This window comes from Atractosteus spatula, chromosome 11 (genome assembly GCF_055471065.1).
Source record: "Atractosteus spatula isolate fAtrSpa1 chromosome 11, fAtrSpa1.hap1, whole genome shotgun sequence".
Lineage (NCBI taxonomy): Eukaryota > Metazoa > Chordata > Actinopteri > Semionotiformes > Lepisosteidae > Atractosteus > Atractosteus spatula.
In genome coordinates, this window is record NC_142716.1 from 11,310,341 (window position 1) to 11,329,392 (window position 19,052).

Sequence of the window (19,052 nt, forward strand, 5' to 3'; positions counted from 1 at the left end):
TTGTAGATGTTCTTTTTACCGTTATGGAATGAATTGAGTAAAACCTTCTTATGAAGTTTCAGATTTTCCAATTCTTGTGTCTTAAAAAATAAGGCATGAATAAAACCTTCTGTAAATAATTAATAATCACAAAAGAGGCTCCATTTTACATTTTTGTAATCTCAATATTTAATTAGAATCGATGACTTTAAAGAAAAAAACATTTCTATAGATGAATTGCATAGTAAAGTATCTATGTTACAAATACCATATATATCCACCTATTTTCTGACTGCTTTATCAAATACAGGGTCACGGGGGAGCCAGAGCCTGTACTGACAAGAATTGGGAGGATTATACCTTGAATGGGATGCCAGTCCATCACAAGGCACACACACTCTCATCCCAGGACCAATTTTCAGAGAATCCAATTAACCCACCAGTAGGTCTTTGGACTTTGGGAGGAAACTGGAGCACCAGGAGGAAACCCATGCAAACATAGAGAACATACAAACTCCAGGCAGATGTAACCACAGGTCTGGAATGAACCCAGCACTGTGAGACAGCAATGTTAACCACTGTGCCACCCATAAATATACATATATATATTTATGTTACACACCTTTAATCTACTGTTTTCTCAAATATTGTCATATGACCTAACCTATATGGTGGGCACCATGTAAAAGATAGGAAGGGTAAATGTAAATGTGATTTATTACCACTAAAAACCTGTTTATTAAATATAACACACCTCAAGGCAGAGTCATCAAGCTGATGAAGGAAAAACTAGATAGGTCTGCCAAATACATGGGAAAAAAAACTGCCCATATATACAGTAATAAGCTTAAGAAGATTGACTTGTGATAAAAACAGCTTGTCCACAGCATCAGTCTGTCTTGTGTTCTTAGGTACCCTGGTAGTGTGCTCTGTGACCAGCAGTTAGCAAGCCATGCTTTACTGAAGGTGAAAGAAGTGCTCACTTGAGCTCATTGAAAAGTAGATGTGACAGTAAATTTTTCAGCCTGAGATGGGAGATCTTGTTATAGCAGTCAGGATGGGGGTCAGGGCAGCGCCTGTTGATGATTGAGGAAAAGAGAAGTAAATTCATTCTGCTTCAGGCACTTTGTCAAGTGCCAGTAGCTTACCGTTGAGAGCCAGTCACCCATCACAGTGTTACGGCCTCAGAGGTCACCCGTTGTACATAAATCAGCATGCTGCATAGGCTGCAAAACCTATTGCCACTACTGACGAAATGAAAAAGAAGAGGAATGCTGGGTTCTGCATGGAAATGACTCTGAGCATCCCACCACATGTTGCTGTTTAATAAAATGCATGCCTGGGTATTGATCCCTGGGAATCAAGTCATTAAAATGTGCCGTTTTTTGTTTATTGGAATGAAGCAATTAAATGGTTCACTTATGCCAGCCCCTACCTTTTCTGATGAAAACTATTGATTTTTTTGCCATGGCTTTATAAGCGACAATGTTTTTGATTACTCCTGACAAACCTCCTTGGAGTGTTAATTAAAACTGTACCAGATGCGCAGGTGTGGGGAGATCATTAGAACAGTCCCCATTTACACATTCACACTTCATATTCTTCAGTCTTGCATAATAAATGGTACGCCAGAGAGGAAAGAAAGTAATGACTTCATCAGCAAAAAAACATCTTTACTATGTAAATAGATGACATTTGATATTTCATATATATGATGTGTATCATAAACTCCAGCTTTTATAAGCAATATTTGCCCATAATGCCTACCTTAAACAAGCACGTTCCAGACCTTGCATTGAAAGAGTAAAATCCAGAAAACAAAGTATTGCAGATTTTTATGGTCTTAAGCAAATTTAACGTCAAAGTTCCTTTCCTTTTTATTGTCCATCCTTATGTGCAAATTAGAAATGAGAAAGCTATAACTGCACTGAGTTAAAATATTGGATGAACAATCACTGACCTGTAGCACTCAAGTACATCTAAATTTGAATCGCAGCATACAGAAAAAACATTCCAAACCAAATCTTGAATCATCCAAAATTATCATTGTATGCAGGCCTTGATTGTAAAGCTCAACCACATCTACTGTTTTCATAATATGAAAAATTATATGATGTACACACATGATATGAATGTCATTATCCAGTCATAAACTAATGCTAGTAAGGTTTCAGTTATTGTTCAGCCCTTACGCCTTTGGTAAATATTAATCCAGGAACATCCCACACTGGACATAGTGTGCAATTAATTGTTTACTGAGAATGATGACCCAAAATTCATGCAAAAGACCCTCTGTTAAAATCTGACATTTACATATACCTTCAGTATTTACAAAAGGCAGAGACTTGGTGATGATAGTCTCCAACAGTTGCTAGGTGTTTTCAAATCACTAGATAAGGGAAACTGTGTGATTTGATGGAGTGTGTACTGTATGTAGATTCCACCACATTAATAAACATGTTCAAAGAAAGTCTGAACATAAAAACAATGTTTCCTGTTCAAGCAGCTGAAATGGCCCATCTCTTGTCCCTCGATTCTTGGGTATTTAAAACAGTAGCAGACCAGCTGTCTTCTTCAGTGTGCTGTGCAATGGGAATGAAGACTAATGTATATGATCTCACAAGAGGCATGATTGTTGTTGAACATGTTTCTGGAGCATTGCTAAAGGCAAAAGCAGACCAGACTAATGTATCAATTCAGACAGCCAAGAGATTTTACAGAGTGATTGGCAGATACTACTGAATTACAGTACAGATACGGTAAAGATACAGTATGAAATGAAAACCCTTATCAGTTACAATTGGCCGAGTTGTTTCATACCTTCAAGAACATCTATGAATTATTGGTATATCTTTTTCGTTTTTTCTAGGATTTTGGTAAGGCAGTAAACATAGTGTACATTCTTCATTGCTTTCAGTCTATTACAGAATGACATCCTGCTTAAATACTGTAATAACTCTAATAAAGCAGAAGATATGCTTGGGTATATTCTGCAAGACTGATGGTTATTTCTATCCTGAACTACTTTCTTTAGAGTCCTCGTGGTTCAAAAGATTGTGATGAGGTTTAAGCTTTCAGATACCAATATACCTCTTTAAGACTGGTCCAAACAGTAAATACTGTATATCAAATGAAAGTTTTTAATGGTTAATTGACATATTATCTATATACAATAATACAATTGCAATATTATTGACATCTTATGCAGCCATGTGCAAATAATTTTCTTAGGCACAAGAGAGCAGGAAACACGATCTGGTCCCTGTGCTCATGGTTTCAATATTATGCCTTATTAAGCACTGATTATCCCAGTGAGTCTGGACAGGCTCACGAATGGAAGAGAGATACATAATGGGAAACAAAGGATGATGCTGGAAAACCTAAAGTAACAAAACATTGCCCTCCAACAAATATTTATTTTTCTTTAATTCGATTTTGGTTGTGGTTCTGTTAGCCAAGAATTGCCTGTTAATAATCTATTTCAAACGAAGCAAATAAGCCAGAATGTTAAAAGTGAATGTTAAAAATTCCATCTTGAAAGAAACTGATTTATTAAATATCATGCTTTTGTTCTGTTATAGAAGAACTGGTAAATAAAATTAGTTTTTTACACAAGATGAAAAAAACATGAAAACATACTGACTGTGTCGGGAAGATTTTAGTTTTGATTTAATTAAATATGCTTACAAAGATGCAGTAGTTTAGGAGTATTACTGTATATATCGATTAACTTGTATGAAATTTGTAAACATTTTTACAGGTTTCGTAGGTCACAGACCATCTTTTTTAATATGCTATTTTTATTTTTTCAATACAATTTTTAACATGGTATTCAGAACATACAGACAAACTTGAGTAATGTAATTGCAGAGTCTTTACTGATAATTTGACTTTATCCCACTTAGTTTGAGGGACGACCTCCTGACCATATGGATGAGGAGGCTCAAAACTCCTTGATAAATCAAGTTGGTGCATTGTTAGCTGAGATGGGGGATGGTGATTGAGTGTTAATGTGTCAAATGCTTGGAAATAGTGGTCTGGAAGCCCATATTTATACCTTAGAACCAATGATTGGTGGGAATCGTGTTTTGTCCTTTTCCTAGATTTTGGAACTGAACTCCATTACACACTGCTGATTCCAGAATGTCTGTGACACTTACTAATTTATAAGCTTTCTTCTCTTCAGCTTCTGTATATTTATTGAAGATTTAATTTCAGTTTCAGTTTTATATCGAAATGTGATATCCTGAATGAGATTTTGAAAAACCTTGCCGACTGACCCTCCATACTGATTTTGTCCCAAAAAGGAGAACAAATATTATATTTGTTATATTATAATTAAAAAAATAATACAGTGTTTGATATATGACCCAAGTGCAGTGAACGAAGGTTTTGGATTTAATGTACAAATTAAAAAAATTCTGTCTTGTAAATCATGCAGTATATTTCTGCTTGAAAATCTTAATCTTCAGAGATTTTTTAACTATGATTATACATAGCATGAGAAAATTATGCACAGAATGCTTGGAAGCAAATTGAGTATCACATTCGAAGACCAAATCAATTAGGTTGGCAGGTAACATTTGATTTAGACTTTTTATACATTTTTTTAGGCACCAATATCCACACTGAACATCGTTTCCTTCTTTCATTATGTTTACTCTAAATGTGGCACGTTACAACAGGGTTTCTCTTTCTCTATTCTGTACTCAGTATTGAAAATCACTCCTGTCAGCTGATGCTCAGTGAGCTGCCTATAAGAACTTTGGCATACTGTAGTTGTTCTAACCTTTCAAACACTGAAAAAAAACCTTAATTCCCCTTTGATAAAAATGCCAGAGAAAGCTGGCAATGTGCCATTGAGGATACGGGCGACCGTGCTGTGATCTGTTTTTTTGGGGGGAATGTGATGGAATATTCCACAAAAAAAAGGCTGAAAATTTCTGTGGGGGTCCCTAGAGCAGGCCAAGGCACTTTGCTTCTACTAAACATATATCAGCTGTCACCCATGGGCAGTCGGTGTCAGAGCTAACACAATGGAACATCCAGATGGTCTAAACAAACTGCATAACTGGTTGGATGCTATTAAAAGCTGTTTACATCAACTTCCACTATTTCATCTACTGTGCTTTGTTTTGTATCCCAGAAGAGGTTCTTAACCCTTTGTTCTGATGCTGAAGAGTTCCTTCTTACTATATGAATATTGTGCGTAAAAATCAAAACAGAAAGCAGCTCCATAGTGTGTGCTCCTATTCATCAGCAGCTAATACATTATTCATGGGCATGAGAGGTCAGAGAAATTCTGCAAAGATTTCCTTTTCATCCTTGGAGAACAAGTAATTTGCCCAATAAGAACAGGTGACATGGTGGAGTAATGTACTCCTTGAATGTACTGCCCTTTCTTTCCTGGACAAGAGATGTACATGCAGATTAGACAGAGACAGATGAAAATATTTTTGTTGTGTCACACAAAATGAGTGGTGGCAATCCCAGCCCTGTTTTAAGACATTAATCCTGATAAAATGCACTCTTGACAGTAAGAATCATAGGACACCCAAAGACTGACAAGTTCTTAGAGCTGGGGGACAAGATATCACCTGTCCTGTCTCTTATTTATTTTAGGCATCAGATTAATTTTATATTGAAAATACCAACATATTTCAGATAATAACTACTGTAACACCTATATTTCTCCCACTACAGTTTCCAATATGTCACAAATATTAGTTTAAGAGTCCTGGATACACCAGTATTGCAGGCAGAGAGTATTATCAACAACATAGTGCCTGCAGTCACTCCTGCTGTATGCTATATGATATGTGGTGCGACAAAAATATTTGAATTCTCCTGCTCACCTTGGCTTATTTAATTGCCCCTTAATTGAGTTTCTGTTGTTGATATGTCTGGTCAAACATAATGGTTCTGACACTCAGTTCATACCACATTATGTCAACCCATCTTGGGTTTAGTGTAATTATGTTGGTACATAATGTTGTCCTAACACACTTTGAAAAAAACATGCTTATTATTATACATCAAAGTGTTATCTAAGTATAATTATCCATAGTCCATTGACAACGTCAGTTTTGGTTTCTAAATGAGTTTAAGGCTGTTTTTTTGTTTGTTACACTAAACTGGATATATGTATTTATAAACATGGAAAGACTTTAACTTTGAATATGGCGTTTCTGCGTTACAGTGTAAACAGCAAAATTTAAGATTTTTTGGATTTGGTGGAAACGATAACATTCATTCATCCATCCATTCTTTAAATGCTTTATCCAACACAGAGTTGTGAAGGAGAAGACGCCTGTCTTCGCAAGCAACAGACACAAAGCAGGATACATCCTGGACAGCATTCCTGTCCATCACAGAACAAACACAGACAAAAACATGCACACACTCACACAAGGGCTAATTTTCCCAGATCCTAATTAACCTACCAGTACTGTATGTCTTTGACCTATGGGAAGAAGCTGAAGCATCAACAGGAAACCCATGTGAACGCAGGAAGAACATACAAACTCTACACAGATAGTTCTCAAGGAATTGAGCTAAGGCTCTTGAGCTGCGAGTCAACAATGCTAACCAAAATAAAACACCATAATTTATCCATTCTGTTTGTTAATACATGCTAATTGAATTGAAGTGTCCTTAATTGGACTCGGTCCTGCGCTTATATAAGGCTTTAATATAATAGTTTCTGAAAATTAGAAGATATTTAGAAAGTGTAGAAATGCTGAATAGTTCTTCATCCTAATGTAATCACAACTGCATTACATAGCTGTAATAGAAAGCTGAAGATGTTTCCTCATCATATTTTATGATAATATTTATTATATTTTCTTAAATAACGATGGGCAGTCAAGAGAATTCAGGCTGTTAAGTCAGTGGGTGGACCATATCCAATGCTTTCATCTACATTCTTCGTCATTAAATAATGTTGACTGGCAGATTTCCCTAAATACCCTGTATCGGAGCTCCCTAGCCTGATTTGACATGGACAATGATTCCATCTACATTGACATTAATCATAGCTCCACTTGCCAAAACAGCTAAAAGTGACATTGATGATGAGCCAAGGTTTAGCATAATGATAGGGGCCAGTCAGTCATTAACTTCATGTGGCCTTAGTCGAGTCATCTAGATAAAATCTACGTTCTCCCTAATGTAGAAGTGGTTTCCTACTTAAACAGACGTCTTGGATAAATTACAAGTGTAGTTAATCAGTTTCAGTATTTCAGTGTTTTGCCAGTATCCTTCACATATTTTTTCTTGTCCTTTGCTTTTGCATCTTAGTTTCCTTAACTAAAATTCCTGCTGCCCGTAAAGTGAATCAATATTTGTCAGTATTCCATTGCCAGATGGTTATTACTGGAAACATCTCTCAGACATAAGAAAAAATCATTTTGTACTTCTACAGTTATCCTTTTGGTGCCATCCACTTGTCATGTAGTTTTGTTTAACAGAGTGACATCATCATTTTTTTCCTAAAGCTCTTTTATTGTGTCTTGTTTTAATTAAAAAAATGATGCTACTTGGATAAGAGTAACGGTTGTGCTCTTTCCAGTCTGTAGAATGTGAACTCTTACTAAGATCATCTCAATGCACATTCCAGAGCTTTAACTAGTGATTTATGGATACTTGGAGAGTATCGTAGTCTGTTGGGTACCTCTACAGTGTATATTTTGATAGGCTGAAAAGATTGCATTGTGGCTGGTTCATTTCTATACTGTTAAATTACAGTGACAAACCATGATCAAAACGTGTATTAATGTGCATATGTACTGGACTTTCTTAAAATATCATGCAGATTACATGAAATATGGACACATTTCTGGAGTTGAAATATTCATTATTTGTTTAAAAGCTAAAATATTTTCTGTAAATTATAATTCATTACAATATATTACATTGCTTTTTGCTCATGACCTAGTATGCATTGATGACTGCATAAAAAGAAAATTGGACTTGATGTTAATTGTAAATTTTAATGCTTCAGTACTTTAAAACTCAAATGTTCCCAGTGCATAAGGAAAATTTGGAATAAAGGCTCCTCAACTGCAAAATGTATATTGAATTATTTCTCAGGACCTAGTAACAGTCTTGCTTTTAAGCCTCCAAAATAGGAAAACATTCCATTTAAATAATCTGTAGTTAATTTCCTCCAAACAAAGCCTCTTCGTTATTCTTAATTCTGAGGCACATCATTAAATTTATTTGAACATTAACAGTGAACATTTCTCACCTTTATTATGCACTCTACAGGGGCCACTCCTATGGCTCTGAGTTGAAAAAAGAAAATTGCCTCTCACAAGAAGACATGATCTCTTGTTATCTAACTACAACATATTTCCCACAATTAGCAAAGATTTTCTGTTTCTGATGTTGCAGAAGAAGATGTCTCTAGCTAAATGCCTTTGCATTTCATTACTCTTTGTTAAGGGCAGCTATTGTTCTCTGGTTTTTAAGGTGGCCTAGAGGAAGACTTACCCATCTGTGTCACAGGCACTCTGACCCTTATACAGGTAGAGTCAGTTAGCCTTTACTTCTGCTGTGATTAAAGCTGATCCCGCACTCACTAACATTACAAACTTGTCAGTGTGATCAGGTTTTAGTTTCCTAATTGTTACTTTCTGGTTATGAGTTCTTAATAAGTCCTGGCAAGAGGTAATGTCTGTCATTTGACACTCGACTTGAAAAGGCTTGATGTCTTCCAAGGTGATTTTAGATGAATACCAACATGGCAGAGCTTTGGGGGTAAAGCAGATGTTAGAACTTCAACAACCACTTGTTTCACCTTCTTTCTAATGCTTCTCCTGGAACCTCAGCATTCCTTAAGCTAGAACTCAGCATGTGTTATAATGAAAGGGAATAAATGCAGTCTGTAACATTGGCCAATGTGTGTAGCTGAACCAACACTTTGATAATGAAGGCAGTATTCAGAAGAACAGGACATGCTGTGAAAGCCTGGTAATGATTTAAAATTCCCCTAGTCATTATATAAGATCCTGAAATTGAATTAATTATTTACTTAATTTGTATAGAACTCAGAACTATGAAGAAATGCATTTTATAATTGTACAACCAATTTCCAATTTGAAATGTGAGGACTTTAAATCAATTTCCATGTGCTGAAAACTAAGTATTAATTATTAATTTGTTTTCATCAGTGTGAAAGAAGAATTCACAGGGAAGGGCCCCCTTGTGGTCATCAGAGAAAGAGAATGATCATAGATGGAGAGCATGTAGGCTGTTTGTCTTTACTATTGATGCTCGTTCTCCTAATCCATAGCAATGTCAAACTGCTTGATGAAAGAGGAGGTTCGTCTCCTTAATATTGTTTTTATTATTTGTGCTTTTCTGAAATGTGAGGGCAAACAAGTATCACCAAACTCATCTTCAAGAATGCATTCCCTTTTTTTCAGTGAGGTGATTATATATTTTATCTGAACAATGTAGCAATGGTTATATAAAATGACCAGACAAGGCCCAATATGGTATAAGTTAAACTGGGATTTTAACCAAGTAGTGTTTGGTAGTTGGTAGTAAGTCCTTATCATTTATAGAGTAGCCTCCCATTTACTGCAATGCAAAGTGATGTTATGTATAATTTTTTAGTATTTTTGAAACTCTAAATCAAAAACAGTCCTTATGTCTTTATAATCAGCAGTTATTATTGTAAAGATGAAGTGTGTTGGTTTTTACAGTGATGAAGGAAAGGCAAAGGTGCTGTCTTGAATTTCTGTGTCCCAGGGATGTCTCTACAGTAGGTGCCTGTTCAGTTTCCCCTACATTATCTCTCATGCTAAACACAAATTGCTTCTGTCATTTAGGATCATTGTTCCCTTTGGTTTCAACCTTCGCTTTCAATATTTATTCAGCATTATTTAAAGTGGAATTTTTGGACTTTCTGACGCTGTTCTGTTCAAGCCAGACTAGGATTCGGCATTCATGGGATTTCAGCATATGTGTTGATTGATTGATTCTCATTCTGATACTTCTGCAGCTGATTTTCTCATCTTACTGAATAGTTTTGGTCTCGCACAGCATGTTAACATTTCTACTCCCAGCCAGGGCCATCCATTAGAGAGCTTCACATTACGAGTGGCATGTCAGTTTTCAGTACCAGTATTTTTAATTTAGATATTTCAGACAATCTGGCTATTTTATACAAACTAGATGTGTATTATGGTCCCTTAATCGAGTGTCACATTTTGTTTTGTATGGAGTTTGATTCCTGCCAGGTTGACTGATGCAAAATTTGAATCTTACAAAAGTGTCTCTAAATCATTGCATAGTGTCTCTAGCCTTACGAGTGTTTATCAGCTGTTGACATTTGGATGAGACACAAGTTTTTTTACTGCTCAATAGTGAGAATACAGAGCTGATTCTCTGTAGAACTTGCAGAAACTATGTACATGAATGACAGTATGGTTATCGTTGACTTGGAAATTAGGTCAACTGCCCAGATGAAAAATCACGGTGTTCATCTTGACCCCAGTTTAACATTTAAAACTCATTACAAGAGCATCCTTTGTTCATGTGCATGATAATGCCCATTTATGACCTATCATGTACAGAAACTGAGAAAATGAGTCATAGATTTGTTTTCTCTATAGATTGGATTAACACACTGCTTTTTAAAGCTTCTACTGGTAGTGTCAACAGGCTTCAGTAAATTTCAAAATTTAGCTGCTTTTTTACTTCTGTATTACCAGGTTAATCAAAGGAGAAAAAAAAAACCATTTACAATGATGACTCTAATTTGCAATTAAACTTTATATATTAGGTAATGTTGCAATTTGAGTGAACTACCTGGCTTTAAGGTACTATAGCAGCTTCCTGGCCTACCTCCTGTCTAGGAGAGTCCCTCATCACTCTCCCATACATTTTAAATAGATCTAAGTTCTGCAAGTGCAGGACACCTGTTTTGTCCTTCTTTTAAACTGCACCGGCTCCTTGAAAAGTTAAAATGAATGTTTAAATCCTTCTCCTGACAAAATTCTGAATAATTGTGTTTTTCTTCTAGAAATCATTACTGAGCTACTGTATTACACTCCATTCAGATAGCTGAGCCCATTGAAACTGTTTTGCTGTTCTGACAAGGTGCCATTGGGCAGTAGGACAGAGAACTGCTACCCCTATTACTCTGAGAGGACTCACATTTGCTGTTTTTAAAATTATTTAAAAAAATAGCATTTTTGGAATTTTTACTGTATACAACTTTATGTTTACCTGTGTAATCATGTGCCAGTTTGATTAATATTGTTATTATTCAGGTAGTTATATCCTAACTGTAATCCTACCTCTATTTGATTAAAGATATTATCATTTATACATTATAGATAAATATAGATATTATAGATAAATATCATTTAGCTTCACAAAAAAAATGAAATCTGTGTATTTGAATAGAGATTTAACCTTTTTTTGGGTAATGGACAATATATGTGACAGACAATGTTTTCTAAAACATTATTTCATCCATATTTTTCAGATAGTGGTACTTGTATCACAGTGTAAAAGTATCAAAAACATAGCACTGTTGTGAGCTGCTTTTAAGCCCTTAATGGAATTAGAAGATTGCTTTATTTTTTTCAGGCCAATGACAAGGAAACCCATCTCGGCATATGATTTGTTTTTTTATTTCTAATATTGTAATAAAAATAAAGAAGTCTGACAAATAAAATTAAATGCAATATCATTTATATAAGAATGGACTATTTTGGTTGGGCCCTTCATGTTCTCTGTGATTGAGGCTACCCATTCTTCACAAATCAAAGACACAAGTTTCACATTTTTAAGAATATACAGAAATAAAGTGAGAAAAGTTCAAATGGTAAAACACTAGAGGTTATACCAGGTCATATGTTTAAATGTTGCATAGAAATGACAAATGAATTAATGGCAGTTTGGGAAGACCTATCAGAATAGTTCATTAATATCTATGATTAAAAAAAAAATCACCATGCAATGAAACTTCCACTCATAGTTTTGGAATAGATTTGACCTGAGCTTCTGGAGCACCATAATATTTTATCAATTGATGAGGAGTCTCATCCTCTAGTGTGTTTGATCAAATTGATTCAGCGCCTTCAATTAATTTTTCGGAAAAGGCAAGGTTTCTTCATTGCTTCACTGGATGACATGTCCTGTACATCTGGGATGCTGCCAAAACTTAGGCTTTCAAACTTTGTAATATTTCTGAGCTGTGCACAGGAAGAATAAGGAAAGACAGTGCAACAAATCAACAGAAAGATTACACGCGATGTAGCCCCTTCCAAAGCCAGGTGGGTGGATAATGAAAGTGACTTGACAAGGGCCAAATGTCTTCGTTGTCTTGGACAGCAGCTTGTGTGCCAGAGTGTCAATCCTGAGGCAAGCAGCTTGGTTTCCTGTTTTGCCTGTATGTAGTTACACATCCTGACTGGGCTGCCTTCATCTGCAGGATTTTCCTCCTCTCCAGGGATCACTTCCCACCAAGACTCATTATTTATCAGCAGGGAAAACCTCTGGAATGCTGCTAATTCCTGTTTTACTTCACACCTGCAAAACACTGTCATTTTCTAAAGTAAGGCAATGCAAGAGGTCACAGTCCCCCCCATCAAAGCTAATTAACAGGCGTTTTAGTGTAAAAGTGAAGACCATTGACGATGAACTCAGAGAGGAGTAGCTGGCTAGGCTCTGCTACTCAGTTCTGGTCTGTCGATCATGTTCCTGACCTCAGGTTAACAGCAATTAAAATCTGCTTTGAAAGCCAGCACTTAGGCTTTAGGGGAATTTTTCATTTTTATTCTCTTCTCACAGGTCACTCAGCTGACTCATGAGTCCCGCCATTGTCTCAAGACACAGGCTTCTTTTTCAACTGAGAGATTAAGTCACACAAATTCAAATCACATGCAGAGCAGGGCTGAATCTCTTCTGCTCCAGAAAGAGCGAAGGGAATTAATCAATAGTACGTTTCCATTTGAGGAAATGCTATGTAATAGGCAATCGCCTTTTTTGTCAGAAAGGACTTGGCTGAAACAGTTAAGCAAGGTGATAAAAGTTAAGTTTTTATATATTTATTCCTGAATAGAGTATAAGAAGAAGATTTCCAGATGCACACATTCCAAACTTTTTATGATATAAGGCAGACCTTGAGTTTCAGAACTTTTTCGCTGAAAGCTTCTGAGTTATTAAGTTTTGTGAATATATCCCAGTATAATATGAAACACACTAACATTATTCACATTTTCCATTATTAACAGACAATTTAAAAGCATGTGTATAGAATCCTTCTCCATTTATAATGCAGTCTCACAGGTATTTCTAAGTGAGCAACTAAAGATAATCTCTTTAGAAGTAGAAGAATTTTAATTGAGTGTCAGGGACAGTTACTAGGGAAGCAGACTTATCTCATTTTAACTTTATTGACCCTGAAAAAATCTGTTTGTTAGCAGTACAAGTAAATTTGTCCCATTTCAAAAAACAAAACAATGAGGCCTATTGTTTTCTACTACAATTCTTATTGAGAAAAATATGTTGTCTTTTGTTCTACTGATAAGTCTGGCTCTCTGAAACAGTCATGAATGTGCCATCACCACTTTTAGTTCAATATCCTCACTAGACACAAAGCTGATGTTATTTCCTGTGGATATAGCATCATATCCATGCTCATGCCGGACATTCGGCTCAACTAATCTATCACCAAGAAAGGAAGAAGATAATTGAATTGTTTTGTTAAATAACAGTCTTCAAATGCACAAATGCAGAATAAAGATATTCGGGGTATTTTTGTACTGTAATTAATTTAACAAAAAATATCTGATATATGTTTTGTTATTGAGCATGCAATTGTTGTACATAGAAAAATGTATGTACTGTATAAATGCACAATACAATACATAAAACGTGCACTCTGACACAATGGATCTCCTCTGACATGGAGATGGAGAATCTCTGGGTGTGCGTTTTCAGGTTTCAATATTTGTAAATTAATAGTAGCTTTATTTATATCATTTATAATGATATATTAATTATGTGCTGCAACTTACAGAGAGCGACTTGAAAAGGCATCTGCAAGACAAAAAGGTAAATTAATAAAATAAATATTTGAAAAATTAGCTGATTGTTGAAATATAGCCGACAGGGTCTCCTAAATGTCATCTGATTATCCAGTATAAAACCCAATTAAATGATATGAGAAACCATTTAATCTATGACACCGCACCGATCTGGGCTTATAGTTTCCATTTTTCAGAAACGTACCTGAAAGAATCGTGTATCTGAAGGTGACATTTAAAGTTATCCACTCTTGCGTGTGAGGGTGGATTTTGCTCTAATAAATGAATAGGTGGGCAGTTACAGTATGGGTGGGGCGTTCTATTGTGTGCAGCCCATTGCAAACAATAATGGAAGCTGTAGGATTGCAAAGCAGATGAATGAAATGAGTGGATTGCAGCGCTTGTGCCGATGTATGTATGTGTGTGGGTGGACATGTCTGTTACAAGAGGGAGCTGAATATTTCAAAGCTGTACACGGGAACAAGAAAAATCTAGCTTTAGAAGCATAATTTTCTTTCACATTTGATCATTTGTTATCTATTGTAATGACAATATTAAAATATTTCAATTTGAATAGTTACGCACTGTTCCATTTAGTGATACAGTATTTTGTGAATTATTCACATTTCCCTGTTACCAGGGAACCAGGGAGGATGACACCCTCCTCCACCCCCACAGGAAGGTGAACACAACAGGAAGACATTAAAAAAAAATCTTTTTGCACATGAAATCACTTCCCACAGGCACCACTTTGTCCTGTTTGAGGTTCAGTGCTGGCCATTATTATCAAGGTAATTTAAAGCCTGCAACAGACTAACAGTTTGAGGGGGGTCTTTTCAGGCATTTCTATTCAATTTATGTACACTGTATAGAGAGATTTACTGTATCAGGAGATGAAATACTTGCTATAATTTTTGCTTTTTTAATATTTGCAAACTCATTTTACATGAAACTAAAACTAAAATGCACACACACGTAACAGTATCTTTAATATTAACTTGGTTCTATTTTGTTTGAATCATTGTAATTAATTCTAGGACTTAAGGCTAGGTTTCTGTTTTAAATGAATGCTAGTGTCAATACTAGAGCTAGGGTTAAAGTCAGCCATAAAAGCTTGAGCAAGGCCTAGGGCAAATGATCAATTTTAAGGAAAAATTATGGCAATAGTCAGGGGTGACATGATAGTGAGGCACGTAGTTGTGAAGTTACACAGCTTGAGCTCTGTGTTTGATTGGAAATTAAAATGGATACACTCTATATTTTAAAAGAAAGCACAAACACATCAAAGTGTATATAAATGCAGTCATTAAATGTGAGGACCACTGGGTCAAGTGTAATATGCCATGGTCCTTAATTACACATTCAACCCAGTTGCTACAGATCTCTTTGATAGGTATGGGTTAACTGGAGCAAAAACGTGTATTGGCATGAAGTTCAAATGCTCAGGCTGACAACGTTTGGACTTGAGTTAGTCTAGGGGAGAGGCTGGGGTTAGAGTTATGGTTTTGGATAGGATTTCTTTCAGATCAGTTGAATTTTAAAGTTATTGTAATTCAAGAGCTTTTGGTGCTCAAAAAATTTCCTCCAATGTCTTTATACCTATAAAAAAAAGAGTTTAATGTAAATGGTTCCATTTGTTAAATAAAAAGGTACCTTAGCATTTGCTTCTTTAAATATTGCTTTGGGATTACAATTCAAATGTAAATTGGGGTATAACTATGGCAAAACAGTTACATATATTCTTTATTATTACTGTATACTGTATGTAATTATGACATGTCTGTTAGACACTTTCAGTATCAATCAGGTCTCAGAGCTAAAATGTCATCACAGTGTTACTTAGTATCCTAACCTTCTCTGTTATCAGGAACTATGAAAGGATGCATCTAAGTGACTGTTTTACATTAGCAATCCATCAAATTGTTGTAAAAAGCATAAACCGGACAACCGTTGTTGTTTATTCTTGCCTAATAAACAGACATGTCCTTATATGCTGTCTGAAACCATGTGGGTCTAAGACTGAAGAAGCGCCTGGTGCTTTTCTTGACAGGTATTTGAGGAACAGTCCATAACATGATTGAATCCTATTGATTTTTCATAAAAATTTAATAAGATGATACAGTTCAGAGGCATTGGAGAATAGGTAGTAAATTTCGCTGGTGATATCAAAATGGTTCACATGTGTAAACAGACTTAAACATGTAAACTTGGCCTTATGATGAATTGGGTCTTTAGCAAAACTCTAAATCTCATACCAAGCTCTTTGTCTGTCTTCAGCATTACCAGTTTACATTCATGACCACCACTTCTAAACTAGATGTTGAAACTCTTAGTAAAACCAAGTTCATACCCCAGTGTATTGTATAAGTTTCCCTTTTGTAACCTGCTTCTGCCCTTGTCTGTCACTGGTTGAATAACTGTAATGCTTCTAGAGTGAGCACAGTAAACCAATTAACAGCAGGTTTCCATTTTAATTTTGAACTATTTGTGTACCTTGTTATTGATCCCCTCCTTTATTTTTTATGTTTGCATTGCAATTCCAACTTGATATCCTTGACATCTTGTGAACGGTAACATAACTTGTGTAAGAATACTATTGTGGGTGGAAATACATGCCTTAAAATGTACACACATGCCACAGTAGAATTGCCTTTTTATATTTGAAAATAAAACTATAAAGTACGAATGATAGATGGACTTATAATAAAGTATTGTTATGATATTTACAAACGCTTTTATTCTATCTACAGTATACTGTATTTTGATGTTTTATAGTTCACTGTTTTGGCATTGATTTTTTCTAGTTTATGAAGCATATTCAATGTTTATCCATTGCAAAAGATGTTGGAAGACTTAATTCCTCTTCGTTTTATCTTAATTGAAGGCAGCTTATAAGGTATAGCAAAATACACTTTACAAATACAATAAAGAGCAAACTCAAACACAAAACCAGATACTGTAATAAATTAACTTACATAAAATAAGACTGTTGTTAAAATTATTCTTTCCTGCTTATGAAATGTGTAAACAAAACATACTACAGTAAAGTACAATAAAATAATTGAATTGTTGTTTCTGGACAGTTGTCTTTACCTGTATATAGTATGTACTGTAACTAGTTAGGTACTGTACATAACAGTTAATGTTCTCTTAAGAATAATCCATACTGTTCTTTATCTGACTTTTAGAAAATAAATATGAGTTTATATTAAAAGAGAAAAAAAAACAAAGGTACTGTACTTTTCTTTCTCAGAATGTTTTTCATTCCATCAAAGATTGTGATGTGAAGGTGGCACTAATCATTTAAGCCTTTTAAATCTGCAACAGTCAGTTTCTTTCCCTGGAATCTGAAGGATGTGAAATGTTTTTAAACCTATGTTTAAGAGACCTTTTGCTGCTTGGATTGTAGCTCTTTTTCTCAAAGTAAAAGTCATTGACTTTTAAATCCAAATGTGTATTCAAATCAAACTCAAGAATGACCTTTTTAATTGAATTGATACCTCATTCAATAAGAAAAGGATTCCATTTTCCAAGAATTATATTACAGCAATGGTAGAATATGAATTAACCACTCTGTAGGCTTGGAAACAAGTAGTTGGGAACAAAAACTAGAGAGAGCATCAGTACCTACAGTTCAGCTGTGTAATATAAATAGCTTTTATCACAGAAAATGGTACTTTTATAATTCACTTTGTATGGTGGAGACAGGAACCACAGAGACAAAGAAAACAAACAATTTCAGAAAGGACCAATAAGGGTTGAAAAAGTGAAAAGGTACCAATTAATCAAATTCAGCTTCAGTCTTCTTTAGTGCAAAGCTAAAAGAAAATAGATGGAAAATGTGGCAAGTCTATTTTTCTTCCATTTCTTGTTACTGCCTTTCAGTTTCTAATTTTGAATTGCACATTCAAATAATGCAGGAGTCAAGAGCAGCCCAGTTCAGTAGTGGTAACCATCTCACAGTAGAAGATGACAGAAGTAACACCAAAGTGCCTGTATGTCAGTTTAAAAGCAGAATTCATTGATATCATACAATAGCTAAAAGCTGTATTTGCAATAACAATGTCCTGGTTGTATCAGGGACTATATGTCTTAAGACACAGGGATGTATCACATAATGGCTGGATATTCCCATCATGCTTTGCCCATACTATTGTGTGACAGGGCAGAGCTAAAGAGGGAGCATATTATGGAACCAAGACTGTTAAGACGCCACTAACGTCCATAACCCTGTTTGATAAAGTTCATAGTCTTCCCAGTCAGCAGGGGAGAATTATTAATTAATATTCTGGGTTGTGAGACACAGCTTCTAATAATTAAGCTATGTCTCAGAGTATTAAAGAGGAATTTAAAGGACCTGTCTTGGTAACCCTTGCCACATCTTCCAACCAAACAAAACCAACATGAGACAGTGGTCTTTCAATTGAAGAGCTTCATACAACTTGCTCACTGATAAATGATATACATACACAAGAAGCATGTGTGGTCAGACCAGGGATTCAATCCTCCGTCTCAGGCATCTTCAAGAACCACAAGACTCATACATACAGCAGCCAGAACCACTACACAAAATATGTGCTTCCTTGCTGCAGTAAGTTTAAACCCTGTTGGGATTTATGGCAAGAGATGTTACTAGTAACTACATTAAACTACTGTGTGAGACGTGATGCACATTAATATGGAATGTACACATTGAGGAAACAAAGATCTAATTTGTTTCCTCTGAGAACAGAGTCAACAATGGGATAATACTAGTTGTGAAAAGATTAAATAAAGTGATTCAATATGATTTTAAAGTTGGGTGGAAACAACTTTTTAAACTAACCTAAACTTCTTAAAGTGTTTGTCATTTTTTTTGCAGGGAATTTTAATTCTATGCTGGTCATGCAAGAAGGCTTATGCGATCTTTCAAAACAAGCCAATAGGTATATTATAAGTCTCCCTTCCTTAGATTGCCTTGCATTAAGTTGCAATCAACATACAAGAGGCAAAAATATGACTTCCTTCCCTGGAACATCTTCCTGT